The 26,440-nt window shown below is 39.1% G+C and overlaps 1 protein-coding gene across 4 annotated transcripts in view; it reads right to left on the bottom strand.

Annotated features, from left to right (window-relative positions):
- Positions 1 to 26,440, bottom strand: part of RBFOX1 (RNA binding fox-1 homolog 1) — a 1,013,650-nt gene that overhangs the window by 518,687 nt on the left and 468,523 nt on the right. The window lies entirely within an intron of this gene.

Below are 26,440 nucleotides of genomic sequence, written 5' to 3'. Positions count from 1 at the left end.
TTGTGCCTTTAGGTGAAGTTCATTAAACTTTACTACAGGCATAAATTTAAACACAGGATTGAAAGAACACACAAAAAAAACCCCATACCTATTTCAATATAGTGTAGACAGCTCTCAGGAAAAAATATGATTTGTTATTATACATTTCCTTTTTTGCTTCCATCCTGAGAAAATATATTACTTGCTCACTATTTTTTTAATAAACAAATGATGGAAGCTGAAAGAAATATAAAGGTAAGCTAAAGAGGAAAAACTGCTCAACCTTCTGTCTGTTATCAGGTGCTAGCCAGGACCTGACAGATATTTGTGTCTGAATCTCATTGCAACGTGCAAGAACAGCAAAGGCTCTATTTATGATAAACTTGTAAATGTGTGCACAGACTTGTACACACGTGGATATCTTGGACATGTTTTCTTCAGGAGTGAAACAAATGATCTCAAACCTAACGACACCCAACACATGGTCCTTTTATTCCTAAAGTATTTTGACTCAATGAACCTATGAATTTTTGTGCTGAAGACATGCAGGGATAATTGTTATCACAAAAATTACACTTCAAAAGGAATTTATTGCTTCAGTCACCCTTTTTACAGCAAGTTACTACTGGAAACTCAGTAAGCCAAGTACAATTCAAGTCATTAAACACTTACAGACAAGTGACCTACTCATTTTCTTTTCAATTTTACTTTTCTAGTGAGGATATCCTTGGAAGCAAATTTTGCTTAAATATTGCAGCTTTAGAGATTTCCACTGAGAAAAGAATAACATATGGCAGAGGGACAATTTTTTGCGAAAAGTGCTTCCCCAACCTCTCACCAGATCTGGAACTACTCTAATCAGATTTCAGATTATTGGTTAGTTACTTGCACATAAATTCAAATGCTGATAACAAGTAGCAGCTCCTATAAAAAATGAAAACAAATGTAAGATGAAGAATTTCTGTTTCTTCAACAGCATGTCTATTCATCTTAAATGAAGGACTGGTTTTACTTCAAAGCCAAAGACTTCCTACCTACACCTATACAAGATTTTAAGAAATTAAACCATTCAATCACCATAGAGCAATGTTTCCTGGAAAAAATATTTCAATTCACAGCAAATTATATTAAAGATGGTTTCATAAAGCATATCAAGTTGTGCCACTTCTTAAGCAGCAAACAAACATTTGTTATTCTAGCCAGTCTAATACATGAATCAGCACCTCTAATACTCTATATTCCATCACTTTTCATGGGGAACCAGACTGCAGTTTGGGGAATATAACACGCCAAATTTTTCTTTCAAGTGTGTCTTACTGGCAGCCAGCCAGTCTGTCCCCACATCTTCCACCTGGAGGAGAAGGAAATACTCTCTCTGCCTACAGGCTCACTTCCTGAGCCTGTTTGGATATTTACATTTACTTCTTTTTGAGTAGGGAAAAAAAGCTCAGCTTTTCAAAAGCCTTCTCCCTCAGGGGAATGAATTCAAAGTCCATTAGCATCAGTGGTCTTCATGTCCTAGCTGTGCCCTAAGTCACCTTTTGGGAAGAGTGTAATGTTCTTTAACATATTTATTGGTTAATCAAAAATGAATAATCTCTTTCCATATTACCAAGGACAAGAGTGGCTCTGTCTTACACACTGACCTAAATTAACTGAAAGCAGAATAAAGTAGCTCCTCTCAGACTATAGTCATGGCTATTACAGGCTCTCAGCATGATGGATATACCTGAAGAGCCAACAGCACTCAGATCCCTTCTGCTGCCCATGGAACAGTGCAGTTTGCTGTTTCACCACTGTCCTTTCCCATTAAAAGCAATTCCTAAAAGGCCCAAGTTCATAAGCATTCATTACTCAATTAAAAATGCAGTTTTACCTGGATGAAAAAAAACCCATCCTCCTCCCAGCTCAGCTTATCTGGCACGGTTGTCTGGAGCAGCAAGGAACAGGCACAAGAGCAGCCTCAGCCTCACTGGACACTGGTGGGGCCAGCCCAGCTGAGCCTCCCCTGCTCAATCAGGAGTTAATGAGACAATGAGCCTCACCTGGAACTGAGACCCCACCTGGAACTGAGATCTCATCTGGAACTGAGACCCCACCTGGAACTGAGATCTCATCTGGAACTGAGACCCCACCTGGAACTGAGATCTCACCTGGAACTGAGATCTCATCTGGAACTGAGACCCCACCTGGAACTGAGACCCCACCTGGAACTGAGATCTCATCTGCAACTCAGACTCCACCTGGAACTGAGACCCCACCTGGAACTGAGATCTCACCTGGAACTGAGATCTAATCTGGAACTGAGACCCCACCTGGAACTGAGACCCCACCTGGAACTGAGATCTCACCTGGAACTGAGACCCCACCTGGAACTGAGACCCCACCTGGAACTGAGATCTCATCTGCAACTCAGACCCCACCTGGAACTGAGATCTCATCTGCTACTCAGACCCCACCTGGAACTGAGATCTCATCTGGAACTGAGACCAGCCCCAGGGAAAGATTCAGGCTGAATAGCAAATCACAGCATTTCTGCTCTGTGTTTTATCCCTGAACATTAGAGAAGCATTTCATCCCTTAGAGTTTGGCTATCTATCTAAAGATATGGAAAGTGAATCTTTACAAATGAACCACTGCACCTTTAGCAATGAAAACCGCATCTGCATGGGTTCAGTCTCACTGCAAGAACGTGTTATCTTTGAAATTATGTAGAGTTGGATTTAAAAGAAATAGCTGTATGTCTTCAAGAGTAAACACCTGGATTCAGACTTCTGCACAAGGGCAAGATAAAAACTAGTTAATTTTCTGAAGCAATTAGTGTTGTAATTCTTTAAACCAGTGAAGCTACTGACTTAATCAAATCTATATTTAAATATAAATATTTGAGTATATGTCTACATCCTAGATATACCTCTGTTAAAGGAAAAAATGTACACAGACGCTAAGCTTTAAAAATCATCAAAATGAATCATCTGTCACTCTCAGAGCAAGAAGGGAAAAAATGAGAATGTTCTTCTCTGGGAGACATCTGTGCTACTTTCTCTAAGTGCAAAATGACAAAGCGCTGTCATTTCATATGTGTATTGCAAATTTCCCAGCTCTATGAATTATTTGAGATGGAGAAGCACCATTGCTGAAAAGCAATTGTAAAATCCTAGAGATCTGAACAGTGTATCAGGCACCCTCTTTAATGTTGTTACATCACAAAAAAAAAAAAAAAGGAAAAACTGAGAAAATATGTTCCTTTTAAAGAATTATTTTAAGCAAACTATATAATGATAGAATACTTCATAGGATGTTTCATGGAAAAGACTATTAAATAGAAAACCCTCTCATCCATTTCAGTTTAAAACCAACACAATTCCCTTTTTCTTTAGGTGTCACTGCATAACAGCCAATTAAATAATATTATTACAAACATATTAAGAGCTCTATGTTTTATATACATTTCCTTTTTGGTCTTTTTTGTTTGGTAGCAGCAACAGGGAAACAAAGCAAGGTTTCCTGCAGGACATCGGGAGCAATGTAGGACAAGCACAAGTTTAAGGGCTGGGATTTTTCAAGTTTAACACACTGGGCCCTTGGGAAACAAATCTACCACTTCATCAACAGCAGCACTATAAAAATGTTACTGAACAGGGTGAAGTGAAAGCTCTAGAAAGCAAAAGCAATTATTGATAGTAGCATGGCCCTGAATGAGATTTTGGCTTTAGGATGCAGTGTAAACCTGCATAAACTTTATTTTGCATAATTTCTGTAATTCTGTGCTTAATTTCATTCCTTGAATTGCAAGCAGGAATAGTGAAACCACTATCCTGAAGCCTCCATCGGTGCTGCTAACACCCCCACACCCTGAGTGCCCTGTGCTTTATCACACACTGCAGTTTGCTCTCTCCCTGCCACCCCAACCCTAACTCCTTCCTCTGCTGCCTGACAGAAACATCCCAAAACAACCACAAGAAAGCAGAAACTTTAGAAAAGTGGTCTGAATTTCCAACATCTTTTCTCTCCTCAGGTGAACATAAGGCACAGTGGAAGGCAAACAGAATTCCTGTGCACACCCTGCACTCCCACAGCCCGGGGGAGGGAGGATGAGCCTCTGGAATTCCGAGGATCCCGGTGCTGCCCCGGCTGGCTTCCTCTGTAATATCAAGGATGAGCAGTAGGTGGAAGCAAATAACCTTGTAAAATCCTGTTCAGCCTCCCGTGAAAGATAAACCTACTGCTGGTCAGGTGTTCTACACGCATCCTTGGCACCCCAACAAGTGCCAACAAATGATGGGTTTTTCTTCACAGCACTGGCTTCCAGTTTCATGAAACAGCCAGCAGTTTAGAGATGAAAGGTGGTTTGTATCGTTTGGGTTTTTCTTTTTTTTTCCTTTTTTTTTTTCTTTTTTTCCTTTTTTTTGTTTGTTTGTTTGTTTGTTTCTTTGTTTGAAATTTGCGCAGCTGAAATGGACTCCTTTTAATGACTAAAGCATTTAAAAAGGTAACATGATCTTACACAAAATAAGAATATATCTACATATATATGTATAACATTAAAAAGTACACAGTCAAATTCTAGGTTATTGATTCTTTTGGATATTTTTATTGACTGTTAAATGTCTCAAACCCCTGAATTATTGAGGAAAATACTCCATGTATTTCTCTAGCTATTGGCCATTATGTTTCATTATTGCTGCTAACAAACAGGCTGCCAGCAGAAGAATTCATTTGAATTTCATATTAGTTCTATTTCATCCATCCCAGAGAACAAATTAACCACACATTAATACTTACTGAAGAAGAAAATAAATGAAAAATGAAACCTTAGAATGTGACATTCAAGTCTTCACTGAGTTTGTCCCCAGTAACTCAGGCAGAAGCCTCATCAAATTAACAAAGCAATTCAAGGATCTGAATGGCTTCAACCGTTGCAATGTCAAAGATATAGGAGAGGAGAGGAGCTCTATTTTGAAAGAAAATGCTTCATCTCTATTTACTAACATTTGTGGACCAAGAGGTTTGTGTGTACAAGCTCAAACCAGGAGAAAACTGGGCCATCTGCACCTATTTCTGATGCCTCAGGGCAGCCTTGGGGGCTTTAAGTAGAGTCAAAAAGGAAACAACCCACCTGAGATTTAAAATCAAACTTCTCCAGATTTTAGGGAGCTTTCTTGTCTTGTTTCTAGATAAAAGTAGACTGTAAGAGGAAGGTTTGCAAGACTCTTGGAAACTGAACTGACAAATTTTATAATAAAAAAATTACTGCTTTTAAAAATACTGCTGTATTTTTCATACAGATTTGAAAGTACTCGTGTGTGTGTGCCCTCCCACACAGCCACCCACCACCCGGCTGTGCCAGTGAACACCCAGCTCTGCTTTCTGCTTTCTTCTGCTTCCAGCCCATTGCTTATGCTCATTTTCAAGGCTATCAAGAGTTAAAACTTTGTTTTTCCTCCCAAGGAGAGCTTTGACTTTTTCCTACATAAAGACTTGTTTGAGGGAACAGCTACTGCTGCTGCTGGAGCTTTATGGACTGGAGTATATAAAACATTCACACTCTTCTTTCATTTCCTTCTCTCACCTTCAGGAGTTGCTTGTCCTTTCCTTAATGCTCTCCAAACACTCAGAGATGCACAGACACGTCTCTGCCCAGCACAGAATCCTCGTGCCTCACACTCCCCTCCTCTCTCCAAACAGATGTTCCATTAGCCCAGGGATGCAAAGGTACCCGAGTGTAAAACCTCCACCTTTCTCCCTGGATATCCCAAAACCCCACAAAATAGGCAGCATTTTTGGAAGATACAGATGCAATTTTAAGATGTGAATCAGTCATGTAGCAGTATCAAGCTGTAAATATTGGCTTTTGAAGCCTAGATGAGGCTAAGACTTAATTGTGGGCTAAGACTTAATTTTGGGCTAATTTCATTTTCAAAGCCAACAACAGAAACTGACATTTGTTAAAGTTGTCAGTTTGGACAAAAACACTTAAGATTGCTAAATGCATCTCCCACAACCCAGGGGAGGTTGTGGGATCATTTTGACCTACAGGTCAAATCTGAAATTACTTTTCTATATGTCCCTCTACTTTCAAGGCTGAAGATACACAGGAGCTGTACATTTTAAGAGTTTGAAACTGTTAAACCTGGATTTTTCAACTATATTTTATTTATCTAACAAAATTGCCTTAGGTGTCAGGTAGGCCAACAGCCACATGAACATGTTTGAAATCACTGAAATCTAGGTGGTCAATAGATATTCCTGATAAATTCAAGGAGCTGAGAAAGCTGTTCAGTGATTTCAGCACAGCCACACACTGTGTAAGCTGGGTAAGGTGACAACTGGCAAGATATACCCAGAGTACAGACACAACTTTTAAAGAAAGAAACCTAATGTAACAATTTATGTTTTCAAATTAACAACAGCACAAGGGCACAACACAATTCCTGATGGAGTCTATCTTTTTTCAGTCAGGTTTCCTAAATGAAACAAGCACATAAAATTGCTTCATACCTAAGACACCTAAAAACCTTTACAATATCTTTACTAGGTTTTACCATATTTGACAGAGAAATAAATAGAAACTCAAATATATTCCTGTTCTTTTCATAAATGAGTGTCTGAGGAAAAGACAGAACATCACTTGCAAAGCCATGCCCTAGTCCAGCTGATAAAAGACCCCAAAGAGAGGTGAGGAGGCTGAGAGGAGGAGGAGGATTCACTCCATGAAGTGAAGATGCTGAAGTGGCTGCCAGGAAGGAGCCTGTGTTTACTGAGAGGCAACTGTGTGGGCACAGGGTATAAATCAATAATAAAACTATTTCACTTAAGTCCAATTTTCACAGAATAAGTTCTTTCAAGACTGAAGAGGATTTTTGTTGAACTTTTAAATGGAGTTCAGTCATTTTGGGCTATGTAGTGATAAAAAAGCATAAATTTTAAATCAAATAGCCATTTTTCAAGCTTACAGAGTGACAGGACAGGAATTGTTTAATGACAGAAGATGTGTGATGACTGCAGAAGTGCCCTGGAAAATTAGGACTCTGTAAAAATCTATTTTCTCTTTGATATTCCACTACACTTTTGATCATCACAAGTCGGGTTTCATGCTTTTATTATGTTTTCACAAAATATGGCTGTTTCTGTGCAGCAAAACAGTTACTTTCCCAAGAAGCTGGCTATGTATTTACTCTGCTTTCTTGAGTAAAAAAGTGAAGCAGAATTTCAGATTGGACTCAAGACTTCCCTTAATAAACAACCCACAAACTTTCTCACTTCTGCCTCGCTGAGGGGGAGTGAGTGGGGCTTTGCTGCCTACTGGGGTTAACCCACAGCCATCAGAAACTTAAAATGTTTCAGTTCCTACCTAGTCTCAAAAGTCACAAGTAGTCAGGTCACAAATTATCAGTGCTTCATACACTGGAAATAATTTCAGCCTCCTGGCCCAGCGCTGTCATCCCACTAATAAGAATGCAGAAAGAAAGGCATGAGTGAACACTGCATGCAAAGGACTGCTCCTATCATGAGCAAACTCAAAAGGAGCTCTGATGATGGCAGCTATTGCCTCAACATCCAGGGGAAATAAAGAATTGGACTGGAGCCTCGGGAAGCAAGTTGATGTAATTTAGCTTTGAGAAGTTTCCTTATCGACCAGTAGTCAGTTTTCTTGTTCTTGTTGGCAAGGAGAGAGTGACTGAGGTGCTATTTCTTCTTCCATGCCCAGTGTAGGGTAAACAAGCCCAGTTTGCTTTGAAAAATCTGCCAAGCTGTGCTGTCATGAAGACAGCAGAAACCTTTGGTTTCCCAAACATTTTCAGAAGCACACAGCAAAAAAGACACTGGTCACAGCAGAGCCAGTGTCCCATAGCCATTCCCTTGGCACAGAGAGCAGCTCAGCCAGCCCAGCAGGGAGACCTGGCAAGGAAAACAGCCAATGCCAGAGGCACAGACATGGTTCTGCTCCCAAATGCTCAGCTCTCAGCATCCCCAGCTCATGCTCTGCTCCCAGGGCTGCAGCTCACAACTTGGTTTCCACTCAAGTGTCTCAGCAGCACACCCATGGACTTCTGCAGTCAGCACACACACGGTGCACTGCTCCTCCTGCACCTTTTCCTGGCTGTTTCCTCCCAGACAGCTGCTCCTCCTGCACCTTTTCCTGGCTGTTTCCTCCCAGACAGCTGCTCCTCCTGCACCTTTTCCTGGCTGTTTCCTCCCAGACAGATGCTTTGCCCTATACAGCAGCACTAAAGTGATGAGCAAAGATCACTGACCACAAACAGCCCTGGCAGCCACTTGTAAAAGGACAACTCTGTCTCAGTGCTGGTCAAGAGATGTAGGAAAAAAAAAAACAAGCCAAACCAAACCAAACCAAACCAACCTCCCCTTATCAAACAAACCATAAAACCACATGGCCCCTTCGTGCCCCTAAACCCCTTTTCTTCTGTTGTGTACATAGATTTTGTGGTTTTCTGTGTAGATCCATGTGCACTGAGGAATTTGCCTTCTTTTTAAATAAGGAGTATAGATTCCTTAGTTGTAGTAAATACTTTAAAATATCTAACAAACCAATGCAGTATTTTTAATTGGGGTGCAGATAATAAATATCTCTGTGTAATACTGTGCAGTATGTGAGGACATTTCAGTATATAACTGAAATATAACTGTTCCTGCATTTTCTTTATAACTGTTTTCGCTGTATATTCAGACTGGCAAATGTTTTTCCCACATAGGTATGTATGAAAGTTGAATGCAAAAATGAGCTATGGCATTTGGGAGAGAGAGGTGCCAGGTAATCTTAAAGCAGCATAACAAGAAGTTAATAAACAGATTTGGATCAATCAAAAAAATAAGAAAACCAGTTTCCTCCACCTTTTCTTAAACTAGTAGAGAAATGAAAGGAAAAAAGCAGCCATCAAAATGCATTTCTTAAAAGTTTTTTATCTTTATTAGTCTCATAATCTGCAATTTCTCACTCACCAGACATCTTAAATCATCTATTCCCAGCAGAAAATCCAGCAGGAATGAAGCATCCAGCATCATCACACTGTTGACTTTTAGGAGCTGTCCAGGACTGAGACGTCCAGGACTGAAGCTCTATAACTCTCACTGTCCCGCCTGTCTAAACACAAAACTTTTCTACTTAAATGCACCAGCCATGAGCTGAGCCTCAGGATTGGGCTGCAGGCTCTGGACCATTCCAAAGGGGATAAGGACTCATCTCCTGAGCAGGGTAAGGGCTCCTTTACCTGAGCAGGGCAGGGACTGATTTACCTGAGCAGGGTAAGGACTGATTTACCTGAGCAGGGTAAGGACTGATTTACCTGAGCAGGGTAAGGACTGATTTACCTGAGCAGGGCAGGGACTGATTTACCTGAGCAGGGCAGGGACTGATTTACCTGAGCAGGGTAAGGACTGATTTACCTAAGCAAGGAAAGGACTGATTTACCTGAGCAAGGAAAAGACTGATTTACCCAAATAGATTAAAGGTTCCTTTACCTGAGCAGGGTAAGAACTGATTTACCTGAGCAGGGTAAGAACTGATTTACCTGAGCAGGGCAGGGACTGATTTACCTGAGCAGGGCAGGGACTGATTTACCTGAGCAGGGAAAGGACTGATTTACCTGAGCAGGGTAAGAACTGATTTACCTGAGCAAGGAAAAGGACTGATTTACCTGAGCAGGGTAAGAACTGATTTACCTGAGCAGGGTAAGGACTGATTTACCTGAGCAGGGTAAGGACTGATTTACCTGAGCAAGGAAAGGACTGATTTACCCAAACAGATTAAGGGTTCCTTTACCTGAGCTGGGTAATTACTGATTTACCTGAGCAGGGTAAGGGCTCCTTTGCCATTTCATAACCAGGAGATTTCATCTCACTAACTCATCTGTTCTGTTTCAGAAACTCCTCATCTTTTTGGCCTCTGAAATATCCCACTGTGTAATTACATATAATATTGAAAAACACACACTTTTGTTTGGTTTGAATTTGTTCATTAACAGTTGATTGGATGTCAACAGTTCATTTCACCAGTGAAAATTTAATAACTAGAGCAGTATTTAAAATGCATCAGAGGTCTCTCTCAAATGTTAGAATTCACACCAACACATTTCTCTCAATCCTAAGGAGAATCCTTCATCCTCAATCCTGTAACCTTCATCTACTTGACACTTGATAAAATGTGAATGTTCCAGTTTAATTAATGAAGTAGGTACTGGTAGTGTTTACCCAGGAAAAAGATTGCCATACTTATTTCAAAATTCCATTTAAAAGATTAACTCACCAAATCTGATGGCATTTCTTTAAAAAAAAAATTTGCACAAAATGAAGAATTTGATATTAAGAAATGGCAACTCAGCATGGCCAAAAGAATCTGAGGGATAAATTTATATCAGAGATGTGATCACCCCCACCTGCTACCCCCACATCACATTTTCTCTCTGTTCTTTCTATATTATAAGCTAAAATACACAAGTGTGTGCTTTTGATAAAGTTTTTCTTCCAGTTCAACAAGTTACCCAAGCATGAATACTGCATAGTATCTAAGCTGCACAATTTAAAACAAAGTAAAATAGCAACAGGAGATCAATTTCAAAGCTAAAAAATTGATTACATGAAGCCCATTTTTTGATGGAGCACAAATGGCACTGTTCCTGAACTCAGAACATTGCTTTGGTGAATTATTTTCACCCCTTGGTAAGTATAACTGTACACATTTCCCTTAAACTAGAAAGTTTTTAGAATCACATTAGAGCAGAAAAATTTATTTCTCCCTCTTTCTCTATAAACCAGGTTAACACACTTTTTATTTGATCTGGTAAATTTTCTAAATTACTTCTTGGCAAGACCAATTCAGAATTTATGATCCTAATATACTGATGCTTTTTCCTTAAAGACTGAACACAAATCCTAAACCTTAGAGGGGAAAAAAAAATCCACAACTTCTTCATAAAACTTGAATTTTATCAGCTTCTGCTCTTAATCCTACTATAATTTAACCCAAGATGGGCCTAGAGAACACAGGCTGACAGGTGATATATGTTTCCTATTTTGCTGTTCATATAACCATTAACAATAACTGCAATAGAGCACGTGAATGATAAAGACCAGACACACACTGAACTGGAAAATCCAATATTTTTTACCAAGGTGAAGGGGGGTAGGAGTGGATCTTTTAAAATAAATTGTGCTTCAACTAATATGCCAGTAAACAATGTGCCCATAAAGTGGTTTCCTATTCCTCATCAGTGGTGGCAGTAGTAGCAATAATAACAACAATTATAAAGTAATAATTTATTAGAATGAGTGAAAAGAATAGCTGTTATAATGTAAACAGGTTGAAACTTGTCTATCTAGGACAACGTGCTCTCTAAAAATGTAAAAAAAACAACAACAACAAAAAAAAACCCCAAAAAACCAAAACCCAATAAACAAAACAAAACAAACAAAACCCCCCCAAAAAAACAAATTACAACTTGAATTTTTCTTAGTTGGATTCTTGCAATTTAACCAGCTTCAGATTTAATTTATACAAGTGCATCAAATCACAAACTCTCCAAACAGCTACACTCCTAAACTTTGCATTTCTTCTTTCTCTTAAGGCAAATTTCAGAGGTGCAATTGTCAGTAAAACTGCAATGATGAGGAGAGTTCCACCTCCAAAGGTGCCATCACTGTATTCCAAGAGGAAGTGGAGATCCTGTGGCAGTGCTGGGTTATTTTGTCACAGGGATCACTGCCAAGAGCTGATCTCAGTGCTGCCCCAAAACCCAAGGAATTAACGTGAAAGTGTGTCATACATGTGACAGATGTGACACGTGTCATGCATGTGACAAAGTGTGGCAGATTAAGGCCCAGATTCCTTGCTACAGGAAGGCCAAATGTTTACGTTTTCTCCCCAAAAGCAAAGAACAGTATTTTTTAAAACATATTTTAACTCACTGTTTTAAAAGAGACAGTGATATTTTTATAAATTCATTCAGAACAGCACCAAAGCACTCAGGTAGGTCCATGCATCCACCAAGTGAAAGCACAACTAATATATCCTCTGGAAGACAACCATTATATTCACTCTTCTAAAACAAAAAGAAAAATACTGTTATGTTTTATCCTAGCTGCAGAAACTAAAGAATTACAATAATATCTTCCACTAAAACAGAGCTGCTGTTCTGTAAAACATGCATCCTTAAACACTAACATAATTAACTGCTTTTCAGCACTCGCTGAAGCTTGGAAGGATCCTAAAATCCCTTTAAGTGGATAGAATGAAGCATATTTTTATCAAAATTGTAAATGTTAAATGAATTTATAAGGTAATTTGTTAGAAATTTTGATTTTTAGACGGTTTACAGGTGCATTAGTACAAAATTAGGAAAATACGCTTTTTTTAGTCACTGTTTTTAAAAGTCTTCCTTTCCATTTTGTGTTTCAACATATGACAGTTTTGTATATAAAGGCTGTCCTTAAAACATCTGAATCACACAAGCTCTCTCTTCCACAATCCATTATCTCATAAAAGAAATGCCATAAATGCAAAAGTAAAAATAGCATCAGCAAGTCGTTAGGGTGAGCAATGTTCACTGAAGGAATCCTGATAAAGACAGTTATTTCCCTTTGGAATCCCTGGAATGATGTGGAGTTGCAGTCATAGCTAGTAAAAACTGCCTCAAAACTGATCTATAATAAAGAACTTTGAGATAAAATAATCTGAAATCGGCTTCCAGTTTTGTTTCCTTGTTTCTGTAGCTTTAAATTCCCACCAAATAGAAAATATTCCTTTTTGCTGCTAGTTAATTTTTCACTGCTTAAACTGAGTAACCATGCAATTTCATCACACCTCATGACAAGTTCAAAAGAACATCTAAAACTGTGGCTAACTTTACAACAAAAATATTGAACATCATCCTTTTACAATGGAATCTCTCTTACTGAGCCTAATGATGCAGCCAGAGAAATACATTCCCTAAAATTATGTGACGATAATCAAAGGATAATATTGAGCAAATCACATCAGATAGTCGCCAACAACTGACACTTTTTTTTTTTTTTTTTCACTCATCAGGCTGGAAAAATCCATTTCTTAATGGGATGTAATGATCCAGTAAAGCCAATGTGAAGCTGATGTTCAGGAGATCTAAAGAAGCTTCAGAAGAGCAGACCCAGGACAGGATCTGGCACCAGATGAGCACTGAGATTCTGCAGCAGAGCTGCTCCACTAAATATTGCCTCTGCTGGCCTCTCCACAATGCAAACATTTCACATGTAATTAATGGAAAAAGGTTCAAAAAACCCTTTCAGACCATATCAGAATTATCTCAGGCTCTGGAGGACCAAGCAGCAGATGAAGGACAGCGATCTCTCCTGTCCTCAGACCTCCTGCAGTGCTGAAGGAACAAAACAACAAGAGAGCACTTGCAGAATTATCTCCCCAAATGTGCATGTCCTCTGAAGGCTCCAGCTAACTGTGCTTTACATAATTCCCATCTGGCACTCTCAAAAGCAAAAATAACAGAATTCTCAGATGCCATTCATGGCAAATACTTCATCAGCTACTGTCTGCTGCTTGTCAGGAATTTCAAAGTGCAAGGGGAACTCCACAAGAGTAGAGGCAGCTTCTGATCAGCAGGTTGATTTCTTCATTTGTGAAACTAGTTAAGATCATGAATCATGTTTTAGAGACTAAATTTGACTAGGAAATTAGAGTGGGTAATTCATCCTTAATTCTGTAAAGGTATAAGAACTTACTTTGACATATAGAATATGCAAATATTCAAATATATAAACAATAAATATCCAAATATTTAAACAATACAGGGTAGAAGACAATGAGAGCACTAAGAGTGATAATAACTGCCTGTGTTTCAACAGAGGCAGCAACTCTGATACCCTGAATATGGAGCACTCAGGGTTTGTGAGTGTGGGCCAAAAGGACAGCACTGGACAGTCACAGAGGAGGTTTCTGTAGCCCAACACCTTTCCCAGTCTAACTTCTGATTGCTCCAAGTTCATCAAGTACATTCCATACAACTGAACTTGCAGAAAAAGCAGTCAAAAATCTGAGTCAGGATTTCTGACAGCTGAAAAAAAAAACACTGAAAAACTGCACTGTGCTTGTGAAACCCCCAAATAATCAAAAGGCAGCAGTGTAAAAGCTCAGAGACACTGAACAACCATAACTCTGAAACTGCCCCAGGGCTTTGGGCTGGGGTTTCCATGCCCACCTCCCCTCAGGAATTTCAGCCACCCACCACTGTTTTACCCAGCGTCTCAACTCTGTACTCTAAAAAGCAGCACTCTTCTAAACACTTTGTTTCTTTGCACATGATTTTCTGACCAAAAAAAAGACTGTAAGGTTTTTCAACAAGATGAAATAACAATTCTTCATTCCAAAAATAATAATCACAGTGACTACTGAAGTCATCTTTCTTTGCCACAGCACCCAGACAATGCTGCCTCTCTGTGGATGTTTCAAACCTTTAGAAAAGGTAAGAGCCTACATATATTTAACTCTCTTTTACTCTCATTTCTGATTTAGATGCCTGAAAAAGAGATTGCAATCCATGTTTGTAGGCATTGAACATTACAATGATGAAAAATTATTTACTTTGAGTGTTAGTAAATCACTGAGTTCAGTTTTTTTAGGTTCTTTTATTTTACCCACAAGTCAGTTGCAGGCTTATTAATGACCACAGAAAACACACTGAATAAAAAGCTATGGATATGACATAAATATAAATGTTTCAAGGAAAAAGAAACTGGGAAAATTACAATCTGCAACACTAAAAAGGATTATTTTTTAACCTACTTTAGAATAGGTCATATGCTTACATCCTCCACTGAAATTTTGGTAACCATGACACTGTGATGATACCTTAGTTAACTGCTGTTACATTTTTACAAACACACACTTCAAAAGAGAAATGACTTATTTCCAACTCCATGTCCAGCAATACCAGGTAGGTTCAAGCCTAGAGAGAGCAAGTACACTCAAGTAAAAGTTATTCAGAAAATGGTCTTTTGGCAGATTGAGAAAATTGGCATTTGAAAATTGCAAGGAACTGGTGATAACACACCAACACCCTGAGCTGAGGTGCAGAACTGGTGTGTCCACCCACGAGAGGAGTGGTCCCAGTGTGCACACAGGCCTTGGTCTGGGCTCAAGGCAGGAAAACAAGTGTATGTGCAGCCAATATTAGAGTCACAACAGTGGAGTTTCAAAGCTATTTTTAATGCAATAGAGAAAAAGGAGGGAAAAGCAAGATAGCCTGGTTTATGTTTGGACAGAGAAATTGTCAGTTGAGAGAAGGAGATAACAGAAAGCCCTGTAGAGAATTGTATAAACTGGGATCCCTACAAGCTTAAGATAGGCTGGGGGAGATGGGAAAACAGGTCTGCTGGCTGAGCGATAACCTAAAACCAGAGCTGTTCCCATATCCTTCAAAAGAAGCACTTTTAATAAGAAAGAAATCCCAGCAATGCTATTCCTTTCATCTCCCCCTGCTGTCATGGTGCACTAACCATGGAACAAGAGTCACTCCAAGGCCATGCTCCAAAGGCTCACATTGCAAATATCACCCTGAACAACCACAAAGACAAACAAAAGGAAGGAAATTAATTCACCAAATTAATAATAATAATAGTAATAATAATAAAGGTCCCTTTCTTTGGTTAGTGAAGCTTCTCCACCATCCTTGTTTATCCTGTGAGTTCTTTTTTAACCCTGCCTGGTCACTTGGTGAGAGGCAGAGCTGAGAGCAGACCTGCATTTCCTGGGGAAGAATAAAATGAGCACAAACTTCAGCAGCACACATTCCCAGGTGTGCAACTCCCAGCTGGAGCCAAACAAAATCTCAGATGTTTAAATATCGGAGCATCTGTGAGGCTCCAGGAATCCTGGAGGCCCCTCAGCTACAAGAACTGCACCCAGAGGTCTGGTTGTTCAATAGCACAGCTTTAGGCAACTGATGGCACAGCAAGGAAATAGATTTGACCAACTCTCTTGAGAAATTCTACATAAATTCCCACATATTGCAAAGATTTCAGTATAACTGCTGGGAAGGAAGACTTATAATCAGACAGAGTGGTTCCAAGGAGATGAAAAAAGGTGACAAGGACATGCAAGGGTCTGTAACTCCCAGGGTGAGAGGCACACAGCTCTCCAGCAGCACAGAAGCCCAAGAACACCTCTCTGGTACTACAGAACAAGTTTAACAGAACACTGGAAGGAATTCAGTGCAACTGGGAACTCTCCAGATATTTCAGAGCTCTCTCAAAAATGCAGGGTTGTTCCTGAACACCGCAGATATGCACAAAATCCTTATCTCCATCAGCCCTGGTGCTCTGCTCTGCCTGGAAGAGACAAAGCTCCCCCTCCAACAGCTTCTCTGAGGGCAGTGATTTTGCTAAAATACATTGCCCAGGTGAGAAGGGCTCCCCAGCCAGTAAAAGGCGAGTACAATCCAGTACCTAACACAACCCAGCACATGGGCTTGCTCCAAGCCAGAGGCACTCGGGGTAAATCTTCCAGAGGACAAACAAGTCAGCCAGAAAATAACTTAGAGCAGCTTTGTGACTAAAATCACCCTTTACACGTGGAAACTAGTCAAACAGTAGAGAACTAAATTAGCTGTAATTTGAAATATTATGTGAATAATACCTCTAAGGTCTTTTATTTCAAGGAGAAGCATTTCAGAAAATTCTAGTGCGTACATTTTCAACAAACCTCAGTGTGGTGCATTAAAAAGGCACAGCGAAAGCTAAAAATTCAGTACACACTGAACACCCACCACAGTGTTTGAATTTGGGAATATATGGCCACAGCAAGGCAGAGCAAAGGTATGCTTCCAGCAAACAGCCCTGTTTCCTAAGTCACTGTATTTTTTTTTAATTGTGCATTAATATTTTGCAGCAATACCAACAGCTGCTTCTGATTACTCTCATGAGAAGCAGTTTCCTAAAATTAATTCTACTTAAGCCCAAAAGACATAACTGTTCCATTAATATAACTTGTGCTAAAGTCATTAATATTTCAAGTGCGAGCACAGGATTCTGAGATAAGAACACAGAGCTGAACTGGAAATGGATGCGTCACGCACTCTAAAAAATAATAATGCTGGATTTGTAGAGCAATGAAAATACAGAGGAAACACTATGAAAAACTGGATGTTTATCTACTCTTGTGTTTATAATTGCTGTGACTCACCACAGCCCCCAGCATGCAGGGAGAAGTCGTGGTCATTGTACCTGGCTGATCTCTCCCTCTGTTCAGCCATAAATGAGCTGGTGCTGGCACCAGGGCACCTTGCTCCTGGTACTCCTGGAAATCTAGAGCAGCAGGTTTCTCTCAGGAATATTTTCTAGCTATAGATACAACTGTGTGAGGAAAAACTGTCTTGAAAGGTATTTGGATATAAATATTTAGAGACATGGAAAGAAGCTGGCCTTAGCAAAGAGGCTGGGTGGAGCACATGGTGAGAAAAAAGACAAGCATTTCTCTTACTATTGGGGGAACAAATAAATTTGGAAATACAAATGAGAATTTTTAGAAGATTTAAATAAATCATCACTTGATATTTAAGTTCAGTTGAAGAATATTTCAAGTCTAAAAGAAGACATTGCACCAGCGAAAATGAATTAAACCCACATGTATTCATCAAGTATATACATCAACTTTGAAGTCATTGCTCAACTTTCACAGCTTAAATAATTTGAGAAGCTTGTTTATTACCCTATAGAGCATAATTAATATGTGGCCTTATTTAAACAGCAAAGAGAAAATCACATTTCAGGAGTTATTTTTTGATTCAAATAATAAATAAATTCAGCACATGAAAGTACAATACCATTGAACATGTTATTATACAATGCAAACCTGCAAATACAAACCAGTCTTATGCTCTAAGACAACCATATGTTAAAAAAGGAATCTGACTAACTGCTTGTTACAACTCTAGTTAAGTTTTTGTGCATTAAATTAACTCCCAAACTTAGTTTTTATATGTTTTAACTTCTTTTTTCTCACTGGCATAAAGCAGTAGAAACCTTGCTAGAGCCTTTCCCTAGAAAAGCACATAAAAAGAAAAGATTCAAAACAAGTTTAAACCAAGAAAAGAACTGAATACAAATTCAGTTTGCTGATACAATTGTGTACATTCTGAGCCCTTGTTAGAATGATAAGACAGTTAACATTTTTCACTGTTCCAAATTATTGAAAGACTGAGTCTAATTTTTTCTACTTCATGTCTCATTAAAGTTCATGTCTCATAAGATGTTCTCAGTCTTTTAGTAGCTTAATAAAATATTTAGGTATCTTCTCGTTAGGAAGAAGATGAGTATAAAAAGGTACCTGCCAGAATACTAATCTGGAGATATCCCTGCCAAATACTTATTTTTCCTTGCAGAGAACAATAACCTTCCTTCTCGGCTAACAAAACTGCATCTGCAAAAGCAAGGCAAAGAGGTCAGAGTCTATTCCAAAGCCACCACTCCTACCAAAAGTCATCCTTTTCCCTTGGAATATCAAGACCCAAAAGTATGTGACTGCTCAGACCAAAAGCAGATTTAGCTAAAGGCAAAATGTACTCTTATTTGAAAATGAAAATTATTAGCTATATACTCAAATAAGACAGTGATTGGACTCAGTGTATTTTACCCTAAATTTGGAGCACATGTACATTCAAAAAGCTCTAGGATTTTTCTTTAGGAACTACCCCAGTCTTCAAAACATAATGCAAAAGCAACATTAATTACACAAAATCAGCATCTGCTAGTTTGCTTTTTGTTTTGCCATGGAACCTTTCAGAATGGAGCTCCCACTTAAATATAACAGAGCTGCATCAGGAGAAAAAGTACTGATCATTTAAAACCAACAAGAAGAATTTTCTAGTGATTGTTTTTGCACTGATGCACTCAAACCTTTTCATGTATTGTAAGAACTATTCTAGAGACCAAGTATCAGATGTTTTGTGGAAGGCTTGATGAGGACTTTTCCAGTGGCTTTTGGTGGCTGGCACCAGAGTCACTTTCAAAACGCCTCACTGGGAGTTCTCAGCTCTCACTGGGCTCCTGCCAGTTAAGGCACCCCAGAGCCCACAGTGTGCTTCTGATCAAAGCTGAAAGGACAACCCAGCCCTGGAAGGAGGAGAGGGAGACACTTCCATCAGAACAATGAACTGCAAATTGACCAGAAAACTTTTCTGGGATTCTAAAGGAATACATTCTAATCCTTGCTGTATGTGATTCATACACTCTATGAATCAGTCTGTGAATTCATACACTTCAATCTCCTACAGCCAAAATCAATATCATACTCTGAGGCTAGATTTCTCTGGTGATAGTAATTTTCTGTTAATTCGGGTTTATTAAAAAAATATTTCAAAAGGTTTGCTTTATAAAGATTTGATAAAAATATGTAGGTTTTACATGAATGAGAATATCATTTTTAGTCATGTTTAATTCAGTAGCTTAATGTAAATATTAAGGAAAAACAGTCTAAAGCAAAAAAGGGAATTAATTTAATTGTAATAACATTTCTCTTTTGTACAAAAGATTAGTCACAAAGGCAGTCAAAGTCAGAGGGATGGAAATGCAAATGGATCATTTACAGCTGAACACTGGATTTTGCTCATTTGCAGAGCACTCCTGTTTACACTTCTAATCCAAGAAAAAGAAATAAATGATTTCCAAATTGCCAAAAGCCCTGGAAAGTAGCCTGTGTTGGCAGTGGAGCCACGATGAAGAGCAAAGCCGAGTTCCAGCAGCAGCTGGAGCCCCGATCAGACCTGACACAGAGCGATAGGATGCCCTGCAGGACCGGGGCTGAGCAGGGAAACAGAGATGGAAATAAGGGCAAAGAACGCCTCCAATGCCACAGACGTCCTGAGCCAATTCCCAGGTCACTGTGGGGGTAGTTGAGGAATGATCAGCACTGATCCCAATCCTTTCCCAGCAGCCCAAGGCTGGCTCAAGCAGAGTGTGATTCATGTATTGCCAGCCCCATTTCCATCCACCGTGTCCAGTGACAATCCTTCCACTAATCCCATCAAGGGGATTCTTTTGTTGGTTTTTGTTTGGGTTTTTTTTTTTTTTTTTTTTTAATTCCGTCTCTCACCAACTCAGATAGCAGAATCAAATACTGAATAATACATCCAACGAGTTTCTTAATTAGCTGGGTGAAGGTGAAACAGAAACAGCTGAGTCAAATAATGAGATGTCAAGAGCATCAGCTCAGACCAAGGAGGGATTTGGAAGAATTCTTCCTGCCAGAAAAGGAAACACAGTACTTTTCCAACACAGAATACTAAGGGATGTCCTCTTTCCATTCCAGTCCCTCCAAAAATACCAGCTGGGGGGAAAATACCAAAGTGAACTGACAAAAACAAGGACAGCAGAAATCACTCACATTACAGCAAGCAACATTAAATAAGTCATAGGCAATTAACAAGTTTGAAACAAAGCAAAAAAAAACAAAACAAAAAAAAAACCCCAAACAACATAAGCAACAAAACAAAGCAAATAAACAAACAACAACAACAACAACAACAACAAACCTACCCAAAATCATTTTCTAGAAAAGTTAAGTAGAGAATACAAAACTGTTGTAATGTAGGATGATGATCAAGCAAGTAGGTTTATCCTCAATTAAGAAGAGGCTTTCTTCTCTCATATATCAAATAGCTAAACAGAAATTTCATTGCTCTATTAATTAAATCTATTTCATTCTCCCCATTGCAATCCAGAGTGAGAGCAAGTCTGTTTTTCTGCCCTTAGCATTAGCTGAGGGCTCTTGTAATCAGACAAAATTGCAGTCAAAACTAGCTAATAAATCCTTGCTTTATTTCTGTGTTTGGACAAGCAGCTGGATTTATCCCTGCTCTGCAGTCTCCAAGGGATGATTTTGCCAGTATAAAGGAGCATAACATTACATTTTGGCCCATGCAGATTTCCAGGGGACTCTGCCAGAGACCCTGGGTACTGGCAGAAATTCAAAGCACTTATTTCCAATGGAGCTGAACAGAGAGAGTGTACTTATTTAGAAAAAGAAAAAGGTTTAAAAACTGTCACTGTTACAGAATTGTGAGTTGCAACTCAAAACAAACATGTGGTCCTCAAAGCCCAACTGGAAACCTGCAAGATAAACTGAGAAGGAGGCTTGTCCCTGACTAACTCCTCCTCACAAAAAAACAAGCTATGTAGTAATTGTTATATTTTTAATTTTCACCAAGTCCATTAGATCCAGGCAATATTGGCATATCCCTGCACTATCCTGAATAAATTAGTGCCTGTCTATCAGTCATCCTTGCCAGAAGAAACTTGACAGTAAAAGTAAGCAAAAGTGAGAAAAAAATAGAGAGGTGTAAACAGAAGTGAAGGTGTGTCATGGGATATGGGATTCATCAAATCAGGCAAGGCAGAAGGCAGTAAAAGAATTGTTTAAAAACCCCAGTAGAAGTAGGATTTCTCTTACTAATCTGAACACCCAGACTGGTGTTCCACAAATGACCAGCCCTACAACACCTTTACTCAGCCATAGTAAGGAATAATCCCCTGGCAGCAGGTGACCCCCCTCACTGAAGGGAGCAGCTGGGAGAATGGGACTTTTCTGCAAGGACAGCTTCACAAATCCAGCCCTGCTGAATTTCTTCACTCTGATTCTCCCACTCTGCACCCACACACAGGTCTCACTTTCAAAAATATACTAAATTTGCTTTTTTTTGTTGGGTTTTTTTTTCCCTTCAAGTGCATCAGAAATATTAAAATATCTTTATCCTGAAAAGCTTAATCAATCTATTCCACTGCAAAACATTCCACCAACTCTCCAGACTGCCAGGCTAATAGAACAGGTCATGGGACCTTGTGGCATCAGAGTCTTATTCTAGTGGCAAATACTTCCAGAAAAAGAAACAACTTCATGTACACAACCTGTGTGCATTATTTGCATTGCAGCCACAGGATGGTTCATCATGTACAAATAGTAAATATAAATATAAACCTAATTGTTTCCCCTTCCAAAATATAGGAATAGAAGAACAGTTCACAGAATGTAGTAAAATCTGGATTTAATCTTTTTTATTCCTCATTTATGGGTTGTTTCTGCTATCATTTCTTAAATACCTTTAAGATTTACTTCCAAATCTTAAATCACTAAAAATCTCAGAAACAGCCATCTTAAAATATTGGAACTTGGAACATTTTGTACTTCACAGCTGAATTTCTTTTTCTCTCACACTCATACTGGGTATCTATAAATGTCTAAAAACCAAAACTGTTGCCTTAATAGATCTGCCTTTAATGAGCTACACAATTGATCCAGATAATTGATAACGCAGCACTGCTTTGGAGAGTCTCAGCAGCCTCTTCCTTAGGATTTCCAGATGCCAGGGCAAACACCGTGCACCTTGAAATTTCAAACATATGGCACAAAACTTTAGGGGAAAAAACAAAATTGCAGAGTTGCAAAAGGAGTAAAAAAATATTATTTACTGCAAAAAGCAGTAACATTGACAGGCACCATGTTAGAAGCTGAGCACTAAAATTCAGTTTGTAGCATCTCCCTAAAGGAGCATGTAATTTTATTAGTAAAAGTAAAGAGCATTTCATATGAAGGACTGCATAGTGGTGAATTCTGGGGGTTGCTTTTTGTCTCCTCCTTAAAAACAAGAACATTCCCAGCTGCAGTGTCCAGCTGGCTGGAAGAGCCCTGAACAGTGGAACATTCCCTTGTTCCTGCAATCACTGTGAGGACATGAAGTTGTGTTTCTCAATTCATGGTGTCAAGCTCTGCAAAAACATTCCTACATATGCAGAGTCAAAAATGGTGTGGTGAATACAGTGAAAGTATTCCATACTGTAGCCTTCAGGCTAAAAGAAAATGACTTTTGATTAGACTCATAAATTACTGAGCATGTGGCTCCAGCAGTTGTCAGGAGTTATCAGATAACACAAACTTTACATGGAATCAGAACTAATTCCTGCACAGTGCTACTGCTGTAAAGGCTGCAACAACAATGGCAGACATATCATTAAATGGGCAAACCTAGAAATATAATTAAATTAACTGATAATCATCTCTCTTCTTCTATCCAGACTCTAATTTAATGCACTTGCAAATGTAATGAGGTTCACTGAATTGAAAAATACTGTGGAAATAACAGAAACAAGATTAAATTAATTGCACGACATACTGATAAGAAAGCTTGCCTCAAATTATGTGAAGCACATTTCTAAAAGCCATTAAAAGGCCAGTCACATATCATGCACCTTGATGACAAATAACACATTTAAATTATTTTTTTACTAACTGGAATATCCATTGTGTTTCCTAGAACCATATGCTAATTGGCTTGTGCTCTCTCATCTTCAGGTAAATAAACATGTGAAAAACACTTGGGCAGAGAAAAATTAAAATCTGGCCAACAACTAAAATTACTTCTGCTTCAATCATTTCCATGTGATTCACACTACAGAATTTGAGATGAAGACATGCTAAATGCATTTATACCTTGCAGCAGCTTAGGTGAAAAATGATGTTTTCTTCCCTAAGAAACCACCATTTAAATTTCCACAAACAGGAATAAAGCATTCATTCTGAAGGCAAAATAAGCAGGTCTCAGCTGTGCCTGGAAGTGTTCTGGACGATGCAGCATCTCTGAAGCATCATCAAACATATAGAACAACCATCCATTTTTATTGGCTGTCTTTTTCTTACAAAGAACCCTGAACAGGAATTCCAGCATCTCTCTAGATACCCTGTGCAAATTCTCGACTGCATTTGATGTTTTAATTTAAGAAACAAGTAAATCCTCACATAAAAGCATATTAGTCATTTTAGATAGTGTATTTGAAAGGAAATATTTTCTGGCAAGTGCCAGTAGACCAAAATTTCAAACTCTAGTGGGAGCTACATGGCATCCAATGCCAAGGATTTCAGTGGGATCCTGTCAAGTAATTCCAGATTTGTATTTCCTTACACAGAGATTAACAAAGGATTTGCATTAGCAGCCAGTGACAGGCCACTTCAGCCCACATTCCCCTGACACATTCCAGAGGGCAAACAGAGGGCTGGAACCAGAGCTCCTCGTTTTAACACTGAAAAGCAGACAGTGGCAACTCCCAAGTTGGATTTCTGAGCAGCAACATGCTGCAGTGACAAGAGGAATACAAAATCACAGCTGGCCAAGATGCTCCTGAGCTGGAGAGCAAAGAAGGGAGAGAAATGTTGAGAAATAGTGAATTAAATGCCAGGGCACTCAGGTCCTGACCCAACAAAAGGTCAAGCAGACACTTGGAAGAAGGTGAGAATTCCACTAATATCAGCACAGTTGATGAAATGGAAGCCAAGCAATGAAAAGGCTCCAAAGGCAGAAAATTCTGATGACACAAAACTTCCTTCGTGTTCTTGTTCTTTCAAAGGCCTTTGTAGAAAATTACCCAAGAGAGGCTGAATAATTTTTCTTACAGATTGGATTCATCTGACCTGGCTTTCAGTGTCTGGAGGCAGCTCTGCCAGGCTGGGCATCCTCTGCTCTGCTGCTCACCAGGACAGGGCTCTCCTGAGCAGGATCCTTCCCTGGGGGTACCATATAGAACTTGAAATAGCCAGAAAACACATGTTTAATACACTGGTACCTAAGTCTCATCCGGTTTTTACTGTAATTATCCTCATTTGGGACCTTTAAAGATACTTTAGTAAGTATTTATATAGATTTCTATCATATTTTTCTAGCTTCTGTGTTTTTATAAACAACCAGTTAAGTTATGAGCTTTAATAAAGATCACTCTCAGGACTTCTTGTAGTAAAATTGCTCATTATTCACTAAATATTCAATTCTTAAGGAAGAGAAATAGTGAAATTAGAGGTGTATGGATATACCTGGGGAGAATTCCAGGAGGGTTTATGCTGTTATAAACAATGCTTCAAAAGGGAAACTCGCTGTTTATACTGCACATACGTCTTGTTACTTATTAAAAACAAGCATTATTCCAGGAACAGACGGTTTGTCAAGGTGGCCATACATGATTTTATTTTCTATTTTCAACATGCCTTCAGTATAACTTTAGTTCCAAAAAGATCTGGTCCTGAAATCCATTAAACACTGACAATAGAGTAGAAATTGGTGTTAATTAGTCTGGGCCTCCTCCCAAATCTCTACCAATTAAACAAGTGTTTAGTGCTATTAAGCTTACATGTTATAAATCTTTATCTGCATAACAAAATGTGTTACAAAATGGAAAAGGGGGAAACAGGAGAATATGGAAAAAGTAAAAAAAAAAAAAAAAATCTGAAACCAAAAGTAGCTGAAATGTTAAAAAAGGGGAACAAGCTGCTTCCTTTTCTTTCCCTCTAAGTTACCAGAACAAATAGGCATTTTAAAACTCATAACTCTGTGTGAGATTAATATCACAGTTTTTGGGGTTTAAAATACATTTTACATGTCATGTAAGAGGGCAGACAAAACTGAATTCTCCAAGGGTGATTTCCCTACACAGTCTCATGTGTTTGCCATACCATTTGTAACATAAGGGAGTAAAGCTGGGAGGAGGACAGGGGTGGGAGGAGGGAGAAAAGCTTTCTAATCTACTTTAAGATAAAAGTAAGACTTGGAAACTTGTGTGAGAAATAGAATTCTAATGCAGGGCACTGAAATGAACCAGCAGACACAGAAGAGTTTCACATTCAGCAAGTCAGGTGTCTGAACAGAGCTTTGTGCTTTGAAGTGCTGGCTCAGACCAGTGCCCATCCAGTTCAGTGCCTCACCTCTCCCTGCACTCATTCCAAGTGCTTCAAAAATAGACAGAAACAAATGGCCTCTGTTCCCCACACCTATTTTGTTTCTAAAATCACTTATGACTAACTGCTGAGATAAAATGCTTATTTACAGGTACTTAAATATCTATAAAAATGTTTACAGGAAAAATCAATCATAATATATTTCTGAGCAGAAGGAAAGTGTCTTTTTTGAAAAATTCACAATGAGGACATCCAAACCCAGTGATTCCACATCCTCTCTGGACCTTTGCTCTGGGGTTTGTGTAACTTCTTTCTCAACAATGTTTTTCTAATGTCTGGAAAGAATTTCCTGTGTTGCAGCCTGTGTCCATTATCCTTCCACTGCACTTCCAGGGAGGCTGGCTCCATCTTTTGTGTGCATTTAGCTGGTTAAAAAAGCACCAGCTTGATCCTCCAAACAAACTCAGTTCTCCCTGCACCTCTTTGTGCCTCAGGCAGCAGCAGGTGCACAGAGATCCAGACCAACTCCCTGCTGAGTTCAAGCACTGTCCAGGGGGAGCATAAAACCAAGTTGTGCTCCTCTGCACTCCGGGACAGCCACTGGGATCCCAGTATTCTTTGCTTCTGCAGGCAAGGTAATCAGTTAGGGGTAGGAAGCCTTGAGAAAGATGACAGATGCATTTCCTGAGCAGAAGCAGTGGCAAAGGCTGCAGGGGTAGAAGGTGACAAATTGCATCACGGTAACAGCAG

Source organism: Vidua chalybeata, chromosome 16 (genome assembly GCF_026979565.1).
Source record: "Vidua chalybeata isolate OUT-0048 chromosome 16, bVidCha1 merged haplotype, whole genome shotgun sequence".
Taxonomy (NCBI): Eukaryota; Metazoa; Chordata; class Aves; order Passeriformes; family Viduidae; genus Vidua; species Vidua chalybeata.
This window is presented reverse-complemented; position numbering and strand designations above follow the sequence as displayed.